This window comes from Cervus canadensis, chromosome 3, assembly GCF_019320065.1.
Source record: "Cervus canadensis isolate Bull #8, Minnesota chromosome 3, ASM1932006v1, whole genome shotgun sequence".
Classification (NCBI taxonomy): domain Eukaryota; kingdom Metazoa; phylum Chordata; class Mammalia; order Artiodactyla; family Cervidae; genus Cervus; species Cervus canadensis.
The window spans coordinates 83,994,868-84,019,337 of NC_057388.1; positions in this window are offsets into that span (position 1 = coordinate 83,994,868).

Sequence of the window (24,470 nt, forward strand, 5' to 3'; positions counted from 1 at the left end):
AATAGGAAAAGAATAGGAAAATATAACTCAAACAGATTTTTCTGAAGTTAAAAATTTGAATATCATAAAGGCTAAGTACATTCTAGACAATTTTACCAAAAAGCATCCCGGCACATCTGATAAAAAATATTTAAGGTCAAAAAAAAAAATTAGAATCAAACATTAAGTGGGAAAACACCCATTATCTTTTCCCCAAACATAAATACACATCTTAAGTCAAATGAGATGCATCTATATACAATTTCAAGGTTTGCATCTCGAGAATGTGTTTGTATCCAAGTTGTCTTTCCTAAGTAAAAGAACAGATACTCTTCTATATGAGTGCTGTGAAGGTATATGACCCACATGCTCTTTGAAAAGGGTTTTGAAGGTTTATTCCAGTCATATAACACCAAAACGCAGATCTTAAAACGTAGACAATGCAACTAGAAAAAGATTTTGCATTGAGACTATTGCTGGCAAAAATAATAGCATAACTATTCAGGCAGCTAAATGGATAATACACAGAGAGCAATAAACAGACAGTAATAGGAAATCACAGAGAATGTAAAGCATTGACAGAATGACAGAAGAGACATCAGATATCACTTTTATGGTCCTTTCACTCTTTTTCTTACTGCCCTTAAAAGGTCTGCATAGGAAACCTAGACAATGCATGTTATTCTTATCAATACATCCCTTCTCAATACTACCAGGCTCACCACTGCAAACTCACTGAAAGACCAACCCTGTAAGTCTCTAATTTATATTTATATCTGTGTGCCCCATAGATACCACCGGGATTAACTATATCATGTCTTATTTTCCTATACACTTTAGCTACCACATGAAACCCAAGCTTCCCAGACTACCGTATTATTAGAAAAGGAATACATGAGCAGACAAAACACTGACCTTAGAAGCTCCAAGGGAAGTTCAACCCTGCCATTCCATCCTACCTAGTGGTTCTCAGTCCCATCAGATCCAAAGTCCTGCTTCTGTAACAAATATTTTACAGTGCTTGCTTCACTCCCTGACATGAAATTTATAGGCAATATAACCTACATGCACCTATAATTAAAAGCAAGCATCCTGGGGTGATATAAAGGGAAATAACAAGGCTAAGTATTTGTAAAATAGTATACGTATGCTCTTAGTGTTCAAGCACAGCAACGCGAGGACGCGATGAAGGGTTAGGAGCTCACCATGATGAACAGAGTCATCCGAATGTGATGACTGCAAGGGAGGACAGACCGGCGTGTCTTATTGCCGCTCACAAACAGAGCAGTAGTGTGGTTAGTGATGTGATTCTCCTAAAATGTTGAATAATGGCTGGTAAATTTCCAAACAAAAGATACTACAATCTTCCTTCAGCTTAAATGGTAGTTCCCATTCCTAGAAAATTTACCATTAATTAAATTTCTACTTTAAATGCAAAGGTAGAAAGAAAACCTCTATTTATTTGCAAATTAGAGATAATGGATACATGTATACGTATGGCTGAGTCTCTTCATTGTTCGCCTGAAATTATCAAAACATTATTAATCGGCTCTACTCCAATACAAAATAAAAACTTTTTAAAAACTGGAGATAAGCTAGGTGGACACAATTAAGAGCAGATTTTTCATCTATATTAAAGTTCGGTAGGATATTCCAGGTTTGTATGTCGGTGTGTGATAAAGAAATTTTGGGGGGCACTGTACCATTCATTGAAGGATATCAAGCAATTTTAGCACCTTTCCATTAATTGGCTTCCCTTGTGGCTCAGCTGGTAAAGAAGCTGCCCGCAATGCGGAAGACCTGGGTTCGATTCCTGGGTTGGGAAGATCCCCTGGAGAAGGCAAGGGCTACCCACTCCAGTATTCTGGCTGGAGAATCCATGGACTATATTTCACGTGGACTTTCACATCAATTGTAAGTGGTAGCACTCCAGTCGTCTCTGGGGTCGCACAGAGTCGGACTTAGCAGCAGCAGCAGCACCACCCCAGTCATGGTGACAATTAAAAATAATACCCACAGATTTCCAAAATATCCCCTAGGGGGCGGTACTGCCCTTGTTGAGAAACTGTTTAACTAAGATTAGTCTGAGTACTAAGCGACTAACATAAATACTTAGGAAAGACTATTGGAAGCTTTTGTTGCTCTTGTTTAGGGCTTCCCTTTTTGTTTAATGTAAGCTCTAACTCTGGCTTTATCTGCAAGTACATGCAAACGTATCAATGTGAATGGAAAGCAGTTTGAGATATTCCCAGAAAAAAACAAAACAAAACAAAAATCTGAACTATTTGTGCTCCAAATTTTATTATGTTTTAACTCAATGTTCAGAATTAGTTCTTTGTTTTGAAGTTCAAAAAGGACTTCTCCATTAAAAATGATTACTCTTAAATTCACTAAAAGCTGAATATCATCAAAATTTTTAACTGTTAGAATAGAATTTGTTTTTAACATTTTTAAGGGAAAGAAACTTTATTTTGCTGGTAAATATGATATCTTTAGTTTATAATACTAAATCATTATAAGTATATGAGTTTTAAATTATATAAAATAATAGAACAATTCTTTGATAATCCAAAAGATGCCCTAATTCTAAAAGCAGGTAAAAAAAAAAATAGTGTTTGTAACATAATATGGAAAGTAAGTGCTAAATGAAGTGAGTAATCAGAATGAGGTAAAATTCATTGGAGAGACATTTTTGTGTAAGGCATTCTAAAACTAAACTGGTAAGTATAAATGTTAGAAAAGATAGGGTTGTATTTGAAGATAGCTCATGGAATGTGAAAACACATAAAGTAGAAAATCGCTAATGAGGTAACAAGTTGTAGAATGAAACAATTCTTTGATTACTAAAAATCTAAAAGGTGGAATTCAATTATATGTTCCTTTAAAAAGATTGATTTTTCCTTTACTTGATATTTTTTATTTATTTTACCTGGGCATCAAAAATGTAGTCTTGGCCATATTAACCAGACATTTTTTTTAGCAATTTGACTGCTCAACTGAAGGCATTTACCATCATTTCATGGCAAATAGATGGGGAAACAATGGAAACTGAGAGACTTTATTTTCTGGTCTCTAAAATCACTGCAGATAGTGACTGCAGCCATGAAATTAAAAGATGCTTGCTCCTTGGAAGAAAAGCTATGACCAACCTAGACAGCATATTATAAAGCAGAGACATTATTATTTTGCCAACAAATGTCTGTCTAGTCGAAGCTATGGTTTTCCCAGTAGTCATGTATGGATGTGAGAGGTGGAATATAAAGAAAGCTGAGTGCTGAAGAATTGATCCTTTTGAACTGTGGTGTTAGAGAAGACTCTTAAGAGTCCCTTAGATTGCAAGGAGATCAAACCAATCAATCTTAAAGGAAATCGGTCCTGAATATTCATTGGTAGGACTGATGCTGAAGCTGAAACTCCAGTACTTTGGCCACCTGATGGGAAGAACTAACTCATTGGAAAAGACCCTGATGCTAGGAAAGACTGAAGGCAGGAGGAGACGGGGAAGACAGAGGCTGAGATGGTTGGATGGCATCACCAACTTGATGGACATGAGTTTGAGCAAGCTCCAAGAACTGGTGATGGACAGGGAAGCCTGGCGTGCTGCAGTCCGTGGGTTCGCAAAGTCGGACAGGACTGAGCGACTGAACTGTACTGACTGGACTGTAGCCTGCCAGTCTCCTCTGTCCATGGGGATTCTCTAGGCAAGAATACTGGAGTGGGTTGCCATGCCCTCCTCCAGGGGATCTTCTGAACCCAGGCTTTGAACCCAGGTCTTCCTCATTGCATTGAATTCGTGACTGTCTGAGCCACCAGGGAAGCCCAAAATACTGGATTGCATAGCCTATCCCTTTTCCAGGGAATTTCCCAACCCAGGAATTGAACCAGGGTCCCCTGCATTGTAGGTGGATTCTTTACCACCTGGGCTACCAGGAAAGCCTGCGGCAACATTTGGAACACGTTTATCCCTCTAGGGATTTTTTGAGAAATAACAGAGATTATCTGATTGCTGAAGCACAATTTAGGACACTATTCTGGACCACAGTAAAACTGTGTTTGCTTCCAGAAATGATTCAATTTTGAAGTCTTGAATAAATAACAAACACTTTAACAATTATAATTACTGGAATTCTGATTATGGGCTTTGCATATTTGTGTTCTACTAATTTAATTTTAATGTCCAATTATTCACTCTCTATATTTCAGTTCTCAAATAAAGCAAATGTTTGGTTATACTAAAACATATATATATGTATATATATGTGTGTATGTGTATATGTATGTATCTATATGTATACATACATGTATATGACACATATATACACATTATATATGTATATGTATCACATACAGTGAATATGAATCAAATTTAGTACAAAAATAATTATACTATATATTGGGTTAATAAAACATCTGCTTCTTAAATTGTAAACTTTCTTTTAAAATACTTCTAATTGCTCTCTAGTGTGGAATAGTGTAAATCAAAGGAATACAAAAGAAGAAGCTACTTTATCAAAACACTATTAATGCCCCAAATAAATTATACCAATTCATGGAACTCATGGAAAAGCTTTCTAGAATTATAAGCAAAATAAAAAAGGTGGCAAAATGTCAAATTTAAAATAACCTTGTCAATTCAAGGACAAAATGAATTGTTTCAATTATCCCAGCATGTTTGGTGGTCTGGTCTTTGTCTGGGACCCCTGCTTTCCCCATCCTTGTCACCTGGGCTTCTCACATTGATACCCATAACCGTGTCATTGACCATGCTATTGTTTAAGAGCACTGTGATTTCTAAAAGGGTGTGTGTGGAGGTCATGTTTAAACCTTTGTCAGTTGCTATTATAATTACAGTGATTGTTATCTAGTGAAAGCTTTTTTGGCAGATTTCCACCAGAAGGCTAAAACTTGCATCCACGTTTATTTTCATTAAGCTATTGGGGTTTGCCATTCTTTTTTAAAAGAGATTTAAATCCAGTTTAAGAAACTAATGTTAGCATTATTTAATTCCAACAGTATCAAAAAGGGCTTCTGAATTCATTTAAAAATCAGTTAACTGATTATTTTAAAATTGTCACAAACCAGGACATTAAAGTCGTGTCCGACTCTGCCACCTGTGGGCTGCAGCATGCCAGGCTTCCCTGTCCTTCACCATCTCTAGCAGTTTGCTCAAACTCATGTCCATTGAGTCAGTGATGCCATCCAACCATCTCATCCTCTGTTGTCCCCTTCTCTTCCTGCCTTCAATCTTTCCGAGCATCGAAGTCTTTTCCAATGAGTCAACTCTTCACATCAAGTGGCCAAAGTATTGGAGCTTCAGCTTCAGCATCAGTCCTTCCAGTGAACATTCAGGATTGATTTCCTTTAGAATTGACTGGTTTGATCTCCTTGCAGTCCAAGGGACTCTCAAGAGTCTTCTCCAATACCACAGTTTGAAGGCATCAATTCTTTGACCCTCCGCCTTTTTTTGTTGTCCAGCTCTCACATTCGTACATGACTACTGGAAAAATCATAGCTTTGACTATATGGACTTTGGTAGGCAAAGTAATGTCTCTGCTTTTTAATGTGCTGTCTAGGTTTCTCATTGCTTTTTTTCTAAGGAGCAAGCACCTTTTAATTTCACGGCTGCGGTAACTGTCCACAGTGATTTTGGAGCCCAAGAAAATAAAACCTGTCACTCCATTCATAGGTAGCTCCAGTAGGAGAATAATTCCTTTGATAAATTTTACTTTTGCTTACTATTAATTACATATAAGGAGAAGTTAATGGATTTACAAGACAGCTATTTAGTAATCAGAATTTTAAATGCTATGCTATCATATTTTGAAAATATAGAAAAGTGGCCCATTATCTGAGAATTTTGGTTAGTCCATTTTATTTTGTATTTGCTTATATACACTGAAAAGACAGAGAAAGGAGATTAAAACACATCACCATTTTGAAAATTAAAGTCCTGCCCACTCTTATTCTTCATTGGTTTCCCAGGTGGCTCAGTGGTAAAGAATCTGCCTGCCAATGCAGGAGCCACAAGTTCAATTCCTTGGTCCTGAAGATTACCTTGGAGGAGGAAATGGCAACCCACTCCAATATTCTTGCCTGAAAAATCACATGGACAGAGGAGCCTGGCGGGTGACGGTCCACAAGATCAAAGAGTTGGACAAGACCGAGCATGCAAGAACAAGATCATTCATTAAATAAACTCTTTTATCAGAATATCTTTTAAGTAAAAGCTCAACACTTAACTTCTTTTAGATAAAGAAATGCATGAAAGTAAAACACAGATAAAGATCCCAGACTGAAGGCTACCCCATGGCAAGATAATACTTGGAAAAGTTCTTTTTGCATTTCTAGAGTTCATATATGCTTTCCAAATTGCTTGTTTGTGTGACTTTTAGCCTTTTAAAGTATAGCTATCCCTTGGTATTCTCTGGGGATTATCTCCAGGAAAACCAAGAATACCAAAGTTTGCGGATACATAAGTCCCTGATATTAGAAGGGGTAGTACAGCCCATTCTCTGTGTCTGCAGGTTCTGATTCCCCAACCAACCAAGGATCAAAATGCAGAACCCACAAATATAGACAGCCAATTTTAGAAAAAATATTTCATGTTCGCTAGCACTTGACAAGTTATGATGCATATTCACAAACATTTCCATTCAAATACAGGACAATCTTTATATCATGCATTTCTTAAAATGTTACTAATTTAAATTCAACCCAATGACTTCAACTGAAAAAAAAAAGAGAAGATGTTTGTTTTTCCTTCATATCTTTTCATCATTGAACAGGAACTAGCTCTTTACTACTGAGCAAATATTTCAGATTCACTGAAGTGGGAACAACTGAACATGAAGATATTAATCATCTATGAATGTATCTGTTAATGCCATTTATATATCTATTAAAAGATGAATTGCAGCATAATAAATATTTTAAGAATATATCTGAGCAAAAAATCCATTCCAAAAGGACGATATAAAACAAGAAATTGATAGGGGCACACTTTGCCCACAGGAGCCAGGGGAAAGTTATATGGCCCCCCCTCAATATCCCATGGGCGTTGATCCCAGGATCTCCATGGAAACCAGAATCCAGGGATGATCATGTCCCTCAAATGAGGTGACCATCAGTATATGTGGGTGCTACATCCATGGATATGAAGAGATGACTTTATATTAATTTTCAAGTCATGGTCTTAAAGATCTTTTGAAGCAATGCATTTGGGGGAAGAATTTTAATCATCCTTTAAATTATCTCTTCTAAAAGTATTTATGGCATCTTCATCATAATTTTTTAAAAACTCTACTAAAGTGTGATTTTTTTCATGGATAAATATTGTTTGGAATAGTCTAAAACACAGATTCCATATTGCTTCATTTATTTTTTAAAACGTTAGTTTTGTCTACTTCCTTTTCCTAGTGTCAGACAGTTTGACCTAATTTACACTTATGTGGCCATTAAAAAGAGGATTTGATATGAATTTGATAAACTAGTTAAATGCCAAATCATTTTGACATGATTCTCATCACATCCTAGAATCTTTATGCTTTAAATGTACACTGATAAATAGATTGACAAATAGAAAATAGCACTGGAAGAATCATAAGTTAATTCTTTGCTTGTAATACTGTAAGTGAAGATGAAGGAAAGAAGAAATGCTAATACTATAGGTCAAAGCAGCAGAGAGAATGGAAAGGAAAGGGGAGAAAAATCTACTGTGTTTCAGTATGCCATTGTTTCTTAAACGAGAACAATGGAACATTGACCTCAAATGGCTTAATTAATCTCCAGTAATAGCTTCTACTATTGCCCTGGGTTAAAGCTGACATTTGATGACAATGTAGAATATTTGTCTCCTGGTAAACTATTGTTTGGGTTGGCCTTACATTTGTTGTTATAGTTATAAACCTTAAGGAATGCAGGTTCTCAGAGAATCTCAAATTGGAGTAAACATGGAACGATATGTTCTAGACCACAGAGCATTTCTATATATATATGTAATCCTAATATAACAATAATAATCCTTATATAATTTTTTTATGTAGGAAAGACACCTCATTTCAGATGAAGATGATCATATCATAAATAGTAAACCCCAAAAGGAAAACAGCCATAGTTTTTAAAATACAATTTATGTAACAGATGGATGGTTCTAACTCCAAGCTAATGGGTATATATATATATATATATATATATATATATATTTTTTTTTTAATGCACTAGTACCTATTATGGTGGCTTAGATGGTAAAGAATCTGTCTGCAATGCAGGAGACCTGGGTTTGATCCCTGGGTTGGGAAGATCCTCCAGAGAAAGGAATGGTTATCCACTCCAGTATTCTTGCCTGGATAATTCCATGGACAGAGGAGTCTAGTGAGCTACAGTTCATGGGGTTGCAAAGACTCAGACAAGACTGAGGAACTTACACTTTTCCACCTATTTTAGGTTTGTATTTTGCTCTAAAACTTCAGGTATAATATCTAAATGCTTGTTCTTGCTGAATGATTATGGTTCAATAAAATCAACCAGTTGCTAGGGATAGAGATGGAAAAGAAATTTCAGTTTAGCCAATTAAAGAAAAAGAAAAGAATTTGAACTAAAATAGGATCTATAAATAGTAAACTTGGCATGTTTTGTGCTTCTATAACATGGAATGACCATAAAGTTAAATGCCTTGAAAACTTGAACTGAGAACAGTAGCATTTACATTTTTTCACAGAAGGGGCATAAAAAATTGTCCACATTGTATATATGCATGTATAAATCTCAGTGCAAAAACACATTTTCCACTGATATTAAAATGAGATGAAGACAAGTCAAAATAATTTGTCAATTAGGAATGTTTCTTAAGTGCTTAACAATTTTCCTTTCTAACTATAAATCATGTCATTGAATACAAGCTATGCCAACTACGTTGTGGACAAAGGATATTAAAAGATATTTCTATTCATATAGTCAGCACCTGTTGGTACCTAGAAAATGATAGACATGTAGTAAATACTTAAAATTGTTTATTGATAGATGAATATGAATTTATAAGGAAACTGCACAATAATAAATGACCTGAAATTAAAAAAAAATATTTTCACTAGAGATATTCTTCCAAATATACAACTTTAAGAGACAATTGAATAATATACAATGTTAAGAGATAATAATAAAATTATAAGTGCAGACTTGTAAGGGGAACAGAATAAATATTTGCCTTTTTCGTTTTACCTAATCATTATTTATTAATGTACATACAGATGTATCAATTCCTAGACAAGTGAGTCAGTAGGAATTGTGAGCTTAAGGGTAGAAGGGAATAATGGTGCCCATGCCAACCTAGGAAGTATAATTCTAACAAAAATTGCTGAAGAAAAAGAAGCATGCATTTCCAAGTGAAGGATGGAGGGCTGAACTGGAAATTGTGCACATCAGCTCCTAAGTAAAGAATGTGATCAAGACCTAATGAAAAGAGACGCACACTATAGACAGCCCACAGTTTTGTCTGTTGAAAGATATTCTTATGTCAACATTAGGTGTAAGGAACTGCATTCCGTTGAACAACAAAAAGAAAATGACCTCTCAGAGAGTCAGAGGTTTTACATTGGACCCCACGACACTGATGAAAGAGTGTGTCAGACAGCTGGGTGGGGGGCTTCCCTCGCAGTGCGGTGAGGCTATCTAGACCACCATAAATTCTTGGACAAGTGGCAGCTTCTCTGACAGGAGGGTGGTTGGCTCAAGAGAAGGACAAGCCTCCCCAGTGCTGTCTATAACTTCATTTGTAATCTCGAATTCTTGGTATCTCTGAGGAGATAAGAAAAATAGCAAAAATATGAACTTTTTCTTAAAGAGACAATTTAAGGATTTTCTTATAAGCAAAAAGGGAAAAAAAAGAAATGAAAAACCTCACTTTATGGTTTCATTCGTGTTATGGACTGAATGGTGTCCCCTCCCTCCCAAATTCATCTGTTAAAACTCTAAGCTGCAGTACCTCAGAATGTGACTGTTTTGGAGCTGGGTTCTTTCAGAGGTGATTAAGTCAAATGAGGCCCTAAGAGTGGATCCTAATCCAATCTGACTGGTGTTCTTTATAAGAAAAGGAAATTTGGACTGAGAGAGACATGAAGCACACTCATTCACAGAAGAAAGATCATGTGAGGACACGGAAGGTGCCATCTGCACACCAAGGAGAGGCCTGTGAAGAAGGCAAAGCTGCTGACACCTTCATCTTGAACTTCCAGCCTCCAGAATTGTGAGAAAATGAATTTCTGTTATTTAAGCCAGTTGATGTGTGGCATTTTCTTACCACAGAAAACTAATCAAACTAATCACACAGACCACAGCCCTGTCTGACTCAATGAAACTATGAGCCATGCCCTGTAGGGCCACCCAAGACGGACAGGTCATGGTGGAGAGTTCTGACAAAATGTGGTCCACTGGAGAAGGGAATGGCAAACCACTTCAGTATTCTTGCCTGGAGAACCCCATGAACAATATGAAAAGGCAAAAAGATAGGACACTGAAAGATGAACTCCCCAGGTTGGTAGGTGGCCAATAAGCTACTGGAGATCAGTGGAGAAATAACTCCAGAAAGAATGAAGAGACGGAGCCAAAGAGAAAACAACGCCCAGTTGTGGCTGTGACTGGTGATGGAAGTAAAGTCCAATGTTGTAAAGAGCAACATTGCATAGGAACCTAGAATATTAGGTCCATGAATCAAGGAAAATTGAAAAGTGGTGAAACAGGAGATGGCAAGAGTGAAGATCGACATTCTAGGAATCAGTGAACTAAAATGGACTGGAATGGGTGAATTTAACTCAGATGACCATTATGTCTACTACTGTGGGCAAGAATGCCTTAGAAGAAATGGGATAGCCCTCACAGTCAACAAAAGAGTCCGAAATGCAATACTTGGATGCAATCTCAAAAACAACAGAATGATCTCTGTTCGTTTCCAAGGCAAACCATTCAATATCACAGTAATCCAAGTCTATGCCCAGACCAGTAATGCTGAAGAAGCTGAAGTTGAACAGTTCTATGAAGGTCTACAAGACCTTCATAGAACTAATAGCCAGAAAAGATGTCCTTTTCATTATAGGCAAATAGAATGCAAAAGCAGGAAGCCAAAAGATACCTGGAGTAACAGGCAAATTTGGCCTTGGAGTACAAAGTGAATCAGGACAAAGGCTAACAGAATTTTCCCAAGAGATCCCACTGGTCACAGTAAATAGCCTCTTCCAACAACACAAGAGAAGATGCTACACATGGACATCACCAGATCATCAATATCTACATCAGATTGATTATATTCTTTGTAGCCAAGATGGAGAAACTCTATACAGTCAGCAAAAACAAGACCAGGAGCTGACTGTGGCTCAGAACATGAACTCCTTATTGCCAAATTCAGACTTAAATTGAAGAAAGTATGGAAAACCACTAGACCATTCAGGTATGACCTAAATAAAATCCCTTATGATTATACAGAGGAAGTGACAAATATATTCAAGGGATTAGATCTGATAAACAGAGTGCCTGAAGAACTATGGATGGAGGTTCGTGACATTGTACAAGAGGCAGAGATTGAGACCACCCCAAGAAAAAGAAAAGCAGAAAGGGAAAATGGTTGTTGAGGATGCCTTACATATATCTGAGAAAAGAAGAGAAGTGAAAAGCAAAGGAGAAAAGGAAGGAGATACCCATTTGAATGCAGAGTTCCAAAGAATAGCAAGAGGAGATAAGAAAGCCTTCCTCAGTGATCAATGCAAAGAAATAGAGGAAAACAATAGAATGGAAAAGACTAGAGATCTCTTCAAGAAATTTAGAGATACCAAGGGAACATTTCATGCAAAGATGGGTACAATAAAGGACAGATATGGTATGGACTTAACAGAAGCAGAAGATGATAAGAAGAGGTGGCAAGAATACACAGAAGAACTGTACAAAAAATATCTTCATGACCCAGATGATCACTATGGTGTGATCACTCACCTAGAGTCAGACATCCTGGTCAAGTGGGCCTTAGGAAGCATCACCATGAACAAAGGTAGAGAAGGTAATGGAATTCCAGTTGAGCTATTTCAAATCCTAAAAGACGATGCTGTGAAGGCACTGCACTCAATTTGCCAGCAAATTTGGAAAACTCAGCAGTGGCCACAGGACTGGAAAAGGTCAGTTTTCATGCTAGTCCCAAACAAAGGCAATGCCAAAGAGTGTTTAAACTACCACACAATTGCACTCATCTCACATGCTAGTAAAGTAATGCTCAAGATTCTCCAAGCCAGGCTTCAACTGTATATGAACCATGAGCTGCCAGATGTTCAAACTGGATTTAGAAAAAGCAGAGAAACCAGAGATGAAATTACCAACATGTGTTGGATCATCAAAAAAGCAAAAAAGTTCCAGAAAAACATCTACCTCTGCTTCATTGACTATGCCAAAACTTTTAACTATGTGGATCACAGCAAACTGTGGAAAATTCTTAAGGATATGGGAATACCACACCACCTTACCTGCCTCCTGAGAAATCTGTATGCAGGTCAAGAAGCAACAGTTAAAACTAGACATGGAACAACAGACTGGTTCCAAATAGGAAAAGCAGTACGTCAAGGCTGAATATTGTCACCCTGCTTATTTAACTTCTATGCAGAATACATCATGCCAAATGCTGGGCTGGATGAAGCACAAGCTGGAATCAAGATTGCCGGGAGAAATACCAAAAACCTTGAATACACAGATGATACCACCCTTATGGCAGAAAGTGAAGAGGAACTAAAAAGCCTCTTGATGAAAGTGAAAGAGGAGAGTGAAAAAGTTGGCTTAAAGCTCAATATTCAGAAAACTAAGATCATGGCATCCAGTCCCATCACTTCATGGCAAATAGATGGAGAAAGAATGGAAACAGTGACAGACTTTATTTTCAGGGGCTCCAAAATCATTGCAGATGGTGACTGCAGTCATAAAATTAAAAGACACTTGCTCCTTGGAAGAACGACTATGACCAACCTAGACAGCATATTAAAAAGCAGAGGCATTACTTTGCCAACAAAGGTCCGTCTAGTCAAAGCTATGGTTTTCTTAGTAGTCATGTATGGATATGAGATTTGGACTATAAACAAAGCTGAGCTCCAAACAACTGATGTTTTTGAACTGTGATGTTGAAGAAGACTTTTAAGAGCCCCTTGGACTCCAAGGAACTCAGACGAGTCCATCCTAAAGGAAATCAGTCCTGAATATTCTTTGGAAAGACTGATGCTGAAGCTGAAACTCCAATACTTTGGCCACCTGATGGGAAGAACTGAATCTTCAGTTGGAAAAGACCCTGATGCTGGGAAAGATTGAAGGCAGGAGGAGAAAGGAATGACAGAGGATGAGATGGTTGCATGGCATCACTGACTCGATGGACATGAGTTTGAGCAAGCTCCGAGAATTGGTGATGGACAGGGAAGCCTGGTGTGCTGCAGTCCATGGGGTCAGAAAGAGTCTGACATGACTGAGCAGCTGAACTGAACTGAACTGAACTGATTTTCTTATGGCAGCCTGAGCAAACTATGTAGTTAGTAACCAAATGCATAAAAAGTCTCTGTAAATGTAACAGGTTGCTTAAAAAAACAAAACTAAACTAAACTAAACTATTTTGAACCACTAATCTGTTCTCTTTTCCAAGAACTGACTCATTGGAAAAGGTCCTGTTGCGGGAAAGATTAAAGGCAGGAGGAGAAGGGGACGATAGAGGATGAGATGGTTGGAGGGCATCACCAACTTGATGGACATGAGTGGAGCAAGCTACTAGATGGTGATGGACAGGGAAGCTTGGCATGCTGCAGTCCTTGGGGTTGCAAAGAGTCAGACACAACTGAGCAAATGAACTGAACTGAACTGAATCTGTTCTCCAACTCCACAACAGTAATGTTTTAAGAATGACATATAAATATAATAGCATGAAATATCATCTAAACTTTCAGATCAGCTCTTCATCCAAGCTAATTCTATTGAAATCCATCCAAGTTCTTATGTGCAGTAATAGACCATTTCCTTTTATTGTTGAGTAATATGCCACAATATGGATGCATCACACTTCATTTAACCCTTCACTACTGAAGGGCACTTGAGCTGTTCCCAGTTTGGAGCTATTATGAATAAGCTGCTACTAACATTAATGTATATGTTTCCATGCAGATATGTAAGTTTTCATTTCTCTGGGGAAAAAATGCTCAAGGGTGTGATTGCTGAATCATATTGTAAACATTTTAACATTCTTAAGTGCTGTACTGTTTTCCAGAGTGACTGTACCACTTTATATGCCCGCCAGCAATATGTGAGAAGTCCAGTTTATCTACAATAGGAAACAGCTAATGCATGTGCCATATAAAATTTTGCAGAACACCAAAATATAGTTATCTGCTTTTATTTTATGAGGTTCACATACCTTGTACACCCAAACCCAATAGAGTGATGGTAAGCTAGCTCTTTGGAATTTAAGAGAAAAGAAAGTTCTCAACTTATGGCAATTTCCTCTTTGCAAATGATCTATTCCTGGTTGCTTTTAAACAACATGTGACTTCATTGAGAGCAAAGTCGGGAAGACCTGCATACAAGTGGTCCTCACAAGTTGGCACAACCTGTTCCAGCATACTGATGCTCAGAAACACATGAGCTCACACACACACACACACACACACACACACACACACACACACAGAGACACACACACACACCAGATTTACTTCTTCATGAATATAGATAGAAAATTAAATAAAATGGTGGTATGAGTTTAATAACATGATGACATAATCAGACGCAAAGACAGATATAAAATTAAAAGTATGTTAGAGTACAATTTTAGGAAAAAAGCATATATAAATTTATAAATGTATTTATAGAATCAAAGGAGCTGAAAACTCCAAAATTTTAATAGTTTTATTTCTGGGTAGTGGAATAATAAATGATTTTAGAGATTTCATGATTGTGTTTTCTTGGCATTCCAAATTTTCTTAATAAATTTGTTTTTTTAATCAGAAATAAATAATGTATTTTATTATATTTAAAATTATAGAATATAAGGGGTCAAAATTATCAATGAACATAGAAAAAAACAAAACATAGATAAGTGACAATGTCACATATTAGAGTACAAAATGAGCTCAGAAACGGTGAAGGTGATTTTAAATCAAAACTAAACAAGATCATGGAGTGAATCAGATGCTTCCAGGAGAAAATAAATTTGAGTATGACTTTCCCTTTCATCCTATCTGAGGAAAATTTTCAAAGAGATTCCTCATGTGCCTATGTTTTTGTCTATGTCAGAGAAGGGAAGAGAGATGTGTTTTGGGAGACAGCTGTTAAAAAAGAAAACTAAGCCAGATAATCCTGAATTTGAATACTCTTCTTTACTATCTATGCTCTTTGGGGCAAATCACCCTCTTGAAGTCTCGGTTTCTTCCTCTACCACCAGGTTAATATTCCTGCCTCATTAAAAAGTCAAATGATAAAATTATTTTTCAAAGAAGACTTTCCTCCTGTTATCTTATTTTACTTGAAATTATAAGCCACCAAAATTCCAACAGAAGGTTTTATAACCATGACATTGAAAATTATTGGGCTAGGAAATAGAGAGATAGATCTTTAAAGAGATAGATGAGATTTCAAATTTATGACTTACATTGTAGGAAGAGAGATTATATAATGTTTAAAAGGTGTGTATTATATTTTTAAAACCAGTAACAGAAGGTAAATTTTTACTTTGTATGTAATCTGCTCATTTGTTCACTCACTCAACAGATATCTATAAAGTAGAGGCTCAGTGAAAATCAACCATTAAAAAGCCACTAGAAAATATAAGATTAATGATACCTGGGGACAAGAAGTTTTCAGTAACTTCAATAGATGGCATCATGCACATTTCAGAGCAGTGCAGGCGGCAATGGCTGGTCCTGCTGTCTCTGTGTCCATTCCTTCTGTGATAATATGCTACCTGCAGGCCCATACCAGAAAATGCCTGAAGTTAAGACAAATGCCTATTCAGTCTGATAATAAAACAGACTGTGTAAAGTGTACAATGAATATCCAAATTTATACTCATCTATTTCAGAATTACTCAATATCTGAGTCATCATGATAAGGGTAATACTCATCATGTCTTCCTTCCTGACAATCTTTCCTCTAAAAGAGATAAGTGGTATTTTGTTTTCTGACAACACTTTCCCCACCAGTTACCCATGACCACTCTATGAGTCAACTCAGGCTGCTGTAACAAAATACTATAGATCAGGTGCTTCAAACCAGACATTTATTAATATGTTGCCCTGTTCTGGATCCATAGAATTCCAAGAGTTGAAATCTCCAGGGGATGAAGAGGAATTGCCCACTGGCATCTCAACAGTTACAGTGAGGAGGGTAAGGATAATAAAGTAGGAAGTATGAGTTTTACATATGCTGGCATTTCCAGGAAGAGGGAGTCACTGTCTAGAGATGGAAATGAAAAGCAAGAAAGCCTGGTAGAATGTGTGAGAGAGATAGACAGTCATGGTTTGAAAAGTCTCTAGAGGAAGGCATATCATCAGGGGAGGGCCAGATTCCAATTCAGGAAAGAGGATGAAAGCTAACTTGTAAAGAGTTGATAGAGGTTATAAAGAAATTTGCTGATGATTGATTGTGGCTTCCAGAGGTTACCCTCCAGAATGGATTTCGAGAGTTGGAATAGGATGGGCGATGGGTTCAGAATAAAGGCTATCCTGGGCTGAATGAACATGGGTTTCTGGGTCTTAGAGACAAGTCAGAAAGTCAGCCTTCTCTCTTAGCCTTGTAAAGGTAACACAAGTAAGCAGGGATAAGCAATGTCATGAGATCCACTTTATGATCAAGGAGCTATATAGGAATATAAAGGCTGCCAGTGCAGGCGAAGGATAAGTATCTTGCCATGAGTGTGTGGACCTTCAAAAAAGATGAGTAGATTGGAAGTGTGGCAAAATTACTAGGAATTTTTAGAAATCAGAGGAAATGCATTTCAGCTGGAAATTATTGGCATTGACTTAAAAACATAATCAGTAAAGGGATAGTTCTGCTGTAAAAACAATGATATGATACCAACATTAATACTGCTAAAAATATATGTGATTATAATTGTAAGTGTAATACATTGTAAGTGTAAAGTATTAAGTGCTCAGTCACTTCAGTTGTATCCAACTCTTTGCGACTCTATGCATAGACTGTGGCCCACCAGCCTCCTCTGTCCGTGGGATTATTTGGGTAAGAATACTGGAGTGGAGTGGGTTGCCATGTTCTCCTCCAGAGAATCTTCCAGCCCAGGGATTGAACCCATCTTCTGCCTCTCCTGCATTGCAGGCAGATTCTTTACCCGCTGACTCTGAAATTAATACATGTAGTAAAATCACCTAACTATAATTTCCCTATTGGAAAATATATAGAGAAATATGATAAACTTACATATACTACCACTGAAGTTAATAAATGTTAACAGTATGCATCATTTATTTCAGATTATTTTTAAGAAAGAAAACTCAAATTATACTCCTATGTACATTTTGACAGATTCACTCCTCTTCCTGCTTATCTAAGGCAAACACCATCATGAATTTTATTTATTCTTTATACGTATGTTTTGTTTACACTTTAACATAGATATATGCCCATGAAAGCATGTAATATTTTGTGAGTTCTGAAAGTTAACATAAATGTTATTGTATAATTAACAAATCACGTTATCTTTACCTGCCAATTTGGAACTAGCTCCCTATCATTTAGTATTAATATTATACTCTTCCATTCCCTCACATAAATACACCACAATTTATTTATCCATTCATCTGTTGATAACATGTTGGTTGCTCTAGTTTTTAAAATTTTAACAATGTCACAATGAATATTTGTGCATATGTCTCCTTGAATACATGCGGGAAAATTTCTCAAGGGTGTATGCTTCCTTAGTGGCTCAGTGGTAAAGAATCTGCCTGCCAATGCAGGAGACATGGATTTGATCCCTGGGTTGGGAAGCTCTCCTGGAGAAGGAAATGGCAACCCATTCCAGTATTCTTGTCTGGGAAATCCCACGGACAGAGGAGACTGGGGGGCTATAATCCATGAGGTCACAAAGAGCTGGACATGACTTAGGGACTGAATAACAACATACGTAGAAAAGGAATTGCTGAGTTGAAGCTATGGGTATTTTCAAACTTTCTACTGATTACAAAATTATTCTTCAAAAAGGTTATACCAATTTCCACTCCAACCAGCAAGGTTGAAGAATATCCATTTACCTATATCTTTGCTTACATTTGGAATTGTTAGACTAACAAATTTCTTAATTTTATAGGTGACATAATATATCTCACTTTTATAATCTGCATTTCCCAGACAATCAGTGAAGTTGGACCTCTTATCATCTTCTTTTTGACCATTCTTGTGTCCTCCTTTGTCAATTTCTTGTCACACCCAATATATTAATACATAAACAATATAAATATATAAATGTGTCTGTCAAGTTTTTAGTGTCTAATTTTATCTTTTATGGTGTCATTTAGAAGGTTTTCAATGTGATATAATTGAATTAATCAAAGTTTTGACTTAAAATCTTTGCTTCTCTGTCTGATTTTCTTAAAGTCACTAGTCAAATATCTTAATCTTTAATATCATCTTAATCTTTAATATCATCCATGGAAATAGCTCACACTATAATTTCATGAGTAGAGCTTGCTCAGCAAGGAACATAGAGTCATCAAAGTTGTATGAGCAGACTCAGTATGATCATTTTCTAGATACAATACTATAAACCCTATGAAAAATATGTTACTGCTTCCAAAATCCTGCAAAGCAGACAGGACTGTAAATGCTGAAAAGAATAAGTATTTCCTATTGCTTTGCCTTGTACATGTTTTATGTATAGGATAAGTTGGATTTATGAGCTTTAAAGTCATTAAAGGAAATGTTTGGAGCAGAAACAGACAACAAAATCAATAGCGTCTAGATAGACTGAGATCATATGAACGGATTTATTGTCTTGACCTTTCACTCCAAATGCCCTGGGTTATTTTGTTGTAATAAAAGTTAAACACATATATAAAACAACAGAGAATGGGTAATTCTGATGTAACAACATTACTGAAATCTCAGGGTTTGTGTATAATCTGTGATCTCAGTACTATTTTTAGCTTTTTAAAAAATATTTCTGTTCCTAGATTAAGGTCATTTCATGATTTCCACTGCCCCACTGACTTGAGGACTCAGTACGACCATCTGCTCTATTTTTACAGTATCAGTGAAATTATTTTTTAATTTAGGAGTAGGTTAAGTTAAATTTGGGTTTCTTAGAATTAGTTGAACTTGTCTGAGGTCTATGTATGGAGGGATTTGTTAAAAGGCAGGACAATGCTAAAAAAAGTTTTCCAATGCCTGTGATTTGTTTTCAATGAACACACATAACTCTGTTTATGTATGTACTTACACACATTCTGTTTTTTAACTTTTCTATTTGTCTTTTTTCCTTTGGTGGTTTCATTAGCCTCATGACTTAAAGATATCTGTTTGGTGTGATTGCCTCAAAATTATTTCTTTACTCCTTCCAAAATTATTTCTACTAAATACATGACATATCAATGGCTTACCAACATCTCCACCTGCATTTTGAACAAGATTCTCAAAGTGCGTGTTTCTAAAACTGAGTCCTGACTCCTCTTTCCACACCCAAACACCTGAAACTCCCAGAATATTTCCCACTGCAGGTGTAATAACTCCATTCTCTTCGTTGCCCAGGCCAAATGTGGCATCATTTTTTACCTTACTCCTTTCTTAAGCCATTCCATTTACAAGAAAAATTCCATCAAGTCCACCATTTAATATTTAAAACCAAGCACTTTTCACACCTTTGCTGGTACCATCCCAGTCCAAGAAACCATCAGATAACCAATAAATGACTTCCTGGTGTCATCTCCTAACAACACTTGGAGTCAGCAATGTTTTTGGAGGTGAGAACTTGGACGAATACTGAACAGGGTTGCTACAGTGTTGGGATGCCATGTCTGTTTCACAGTCAGAAGAGTTCACTGATCAAGGAAGCAACCTAAGTGTGATGGTTAGTTTCATGTGTCAGCCAGATGGAGGTTTTTGGTTAAACAGTATTCTGGATGTGTTTATGAGAGTTTTTTGGATGAGATTTTTGAATCAGTAGACTGAATTAAGCAGATTGCTCTCTCTAAGGTGGGTGGCCCTTGTCCAATCAGTTGAAGGCCTGAATAAAGCAAAAAGTTGAAACAGGGAGAATTTGCTTTCTCTGCCTGACTGGAACATTGATTTTCTCCTTCCTTTGGACTTGGATTCAAAGTAGAACTTTTATCATTGACTCTCCAGGTTCCCAGTCCTTTAGACTTGGGCTGGAATTATACCATTGGCTCTTTTACTTCTCCAGACTGCTGACTGCAGATCTTGGGTCTTCTCAGCCTCCATAACTACATGATCCAATTCTTCATAATAAATCACTCCCTGTCTCGTTCTCTCTCTCATATTTCTGTTCAAAGGTTCAACATAAAAAAATTCCTTAGAATTAAAATATTTCCAAAAGGGGGGATATTTAATGAGATCATGAGCAACTTGTAACTAAAAGTTTTCAACTTAAAACAAGCTGCCCCTCTGTTTTAGAGAGATATGGTATGGCATCACCAACTAGATGGACATGAGTTTGAGTAACTCTGGGAGTTGGTGATGGACAGGGAAGCCTGGCACGCTGCAGTCCATGGGATCACAAAGAGTTGGACATGACTGAGCGACTGAACTGAACTGAACTGAACTGGTATGGTAAATGGGAGCATATATATGTCTAATGGGTAGGTGAAAAGAAGGAGATACTAAATTATATCCTTTCTTTCTTCTGAAAAAGTACTGAAAGTAAAACACCCAAATAAGAAAAAGAGATAGCATAGTATTGTGCACATAGCAGATGGCCAATAAATCTATGTAAAATTAATAAATTAACAATTGTAATATGTTATAATGCTCAAAGGATCATGGAGACATTGTTTTTTCCAACATCGATGAAGGATTCAGTTATTCAGGGTTTCACGATTCTTTACTTGGAGATTACAAATTCTTCCCATACATTTTGGGAACTAAATTATTTTAACTTTTTGCTATACTTCATGCAATAATAGCCTGATAAGTCCCAAAGTTCTAGCACTGTATTGACCATGTCATTGTGTGATCTATAAAATGGACATTAATATACTTAAACAAAATGCACTAGAATAGCAATGTCTTTTTGCTCAATAAAATACCCCATGGAATCCACTACTTGGTTTTTGACGTTTTGTAGAGAATTTCACATAACAGCTGATGGAATCCAATAAGCTTGATACATTAGGGATTTTCCATAGTTCCTTGAAAATAGATGTAGTATAAATAATCATTTTGTTTTTGTATACCTCTGTCTATATAGTGTTTGAAAGTCTTAAAATAATACAGTTGAAACTTATTCTCTGAACACTTTTTATTAAAAATGGTTAAAAAAATCCCTTGAGATTATATATTATCTAATATTAAGTTTCAGGAACTTCCCTATAGCTCAGATGGTAAAGAATCTGCCTGCAATGCAGAAGACCCGGGTTTGATTCCAGGGTCAAGAAGGTCCCTTGGAGAAGGAAATGGCCATCTACTCCAGCATTCTTGCCTGGGGAATTCCATGGACAGAGTAGCTTAACAAGCTACAGTCCACGGGATCTCAAATAGTGGGACACGACTAAGGGACTAACACACAATAATAAGTTTCAGTATAGGAGTGGGTGGGCAGAGGTCCAAGAGGGAGGGGGCATGTGTTTACATATAGCTGATTCACTTCTTTGTAGAACAGAAACTAGCACATTGTAAAGCAACTCTCACCTAATAAAAATGATAAAAATCAGTTTCTATTTTGTATTAGTCTTCATAAGTAGGTTGAATGATCGTTTGGAATACAAAAATGGGTTCAAACTATCTGCTATAAACTACCTCTATGCATAAGATCATGGCATCTGGTCCCATCACTTCATGGAAAATAGATGGGGAGACAGTGGAAACAGTGTCAGACTTAATTTTTTGGGCTCCAAAATCACTGCAGATGGTGACTGTAGCCATGAAATTAAAAGGTGCTTACTCATTTGAAGGAAAGTTATGAACAATCTAGATAGCATATTAAAAAGCAGAGACATTACTTTGCCAACAAAGGTCCGTCTGGTCAAGGCTATGGTTTTTCCAGTGGTCATGTATGGATGTGAGAGATGGACTGTGAGGAAAGCTGAGTGCCAAAAAATTGATGCTTTTGAACTATGGTGTTGGAGAAGACTCTTGAGAGTCCCTTGGACTGCAAGGAGATCCAACCAGTCCATCCTAAAAGAGATCAGTCCTGGGTGTTCATTGGAAGGACTGATGCTAAGCTGAAACTCCAATACGTTGGCCACCTCATGAGAAGAGTTGACTCATTGGAAAAGACCGTGATGCTGGGAGGGATTGGGGGCAGGAGAAGGGGACGACAGAAGATGAGATGGTTGGATGGCATCACCGACTCAATGGGAATGAGTTTGAGTAAACTCCAGGAGTTGGTGATGGACAGGGAGGCCTGGCATGCTGCGATTCATGGGGTCGCAGAGAGTCGGACACGACTGAGCGACTGAACTGAACTGAACTGATGCTATAAACTACCTTCACAACCAAATGTTTGATCCTTTCCAAGCCTGTTTAACTTAATGCCGTAGAGACAGTCCAATAATTCATTTTACCCAAAGTACTGCTGATGCCTTTCTATTATTGTTCTCTTGTAATGAACAAGTGATGTTGCATCTTTTTTGAATTGAAGCTAGCTTTACCTGTTTTTACATCTTTACTTTCCATAAACTTCAGAATACCATTATAGCTTTTCACTTGAAACAAATTAAGATCAACCTTATTTGAAGAATTTTACAATTGTTGAAAGAATTATAGTGGTATGCAGTATTGTTAATAATTAGCAGTGATTCTTATCAACTGACAATTTTGTTTTATGGTTAGATAGCACTCTCACATCCATCCATGCTTTTCAAATTTATCCAATTCAACAAGCCCCTTGAACGAATTTGTTACTGAGTTTCTCCCAAGAGAATATATACGACTGACAGTATTAGAAACTTCGTTAGACATTAAAAGATTGTCAAGGATCATCTTTAGTTTTAGACTTTGACAATCTTAATCAAGTCTAAAGAAACATATTGAAGATGTACAGTGTCTTAAGGCTAGCTCATCTCACCTGAATTTTTATTGATAAAAAAATTAAGGGCAGTCTTAAGTCATTCCAGTTACCATTAATCTTTTTCAGAGAAGCATCCCAGTTAGTAACTGAGCTATCAAGGATCAAAAATAAATAAATAAATAAATAAATAACAGAAACACCTTCCTGCTATCTTTTCCTTTGCTATCCTGTACTGTGTTTCTAGGGAAATAAGAAAAAAATCCAAAAATTAGTCAAGTGGAACAGACATACAGTAATGTCATGTCAACATTTATTTATGGCCTGCCAGTTACGATGGATAAAATAAAAAGTCTAGAGGATTTTAAAAGCAGTACTTGCAAGGAATTCCAGGGCAGCTGGTACATCTCACTTGTCACACTGGAAATGGAGAAAGTGCAATCTATATCTGTAATTATTTGCTTGGGTTCACTATCCATTTTCCCAGATCCTACATTAATCATTTTATTTCTACTCGTCTGACATGGCATTCCAACTACAGTACAGAAAACTCTCTATTTTTATTAATCTCTTGTATTTCATGATTTCCACAACCTCATTTGTTTTAAGAGATGCTGTTCATTTTAAGTCGAACAAGCTCTACCTAATGACTGACATATGTTGTAAAGGTCTGTGGTATTATTCAGCTATTTGGAATTTGGAATGAATTTACCCATAAGGCTGTGCTATGAATGCATGTTAAATGTTCATGGCTAATGGTGAAACTGCATCTATTCTTTATGCACCAAAACTGTAGTTCCAGAGGTAACATTTCTTTGTGTAAATCATCACTTATAATTTTGCTTCCGTAGAGAGAGGACATTCCCAGGCAGCTATCCAACCATCTATTCATTGATTCATTTAAAAAATATTGTACCAGTGATGATGAGTATCAGATGTTGGAGATTTAATAGTGTAAGAAATACTATTTCTGTTCTTCAAAAGCACAGGTGGCACAGAGTACTAGGCAAAAGAGTACATTGTGTTAACACCCCCTTCACGGCAGTTTGCTGCAAGTCAACAGGCAGAAAGATCAGTGCAGGGGATATTCCAATAACTCAGGAGAAATGTGATGCTGACAGAGGAGATAAAAATCAGTGAAAATAGTTTCAAGAGATATTAAGGATGGGAAAGAGTCCAAGATGAAACCCAAGATGTTGCAACTCTTGGACAGTGAATTAGAGAGAGTTTATAGTCCAGTTACATTTTCACAAGAGATATTACCCTTTTACAAGAGTAAGTACCTGAATCCGAGACGGTCAATTCT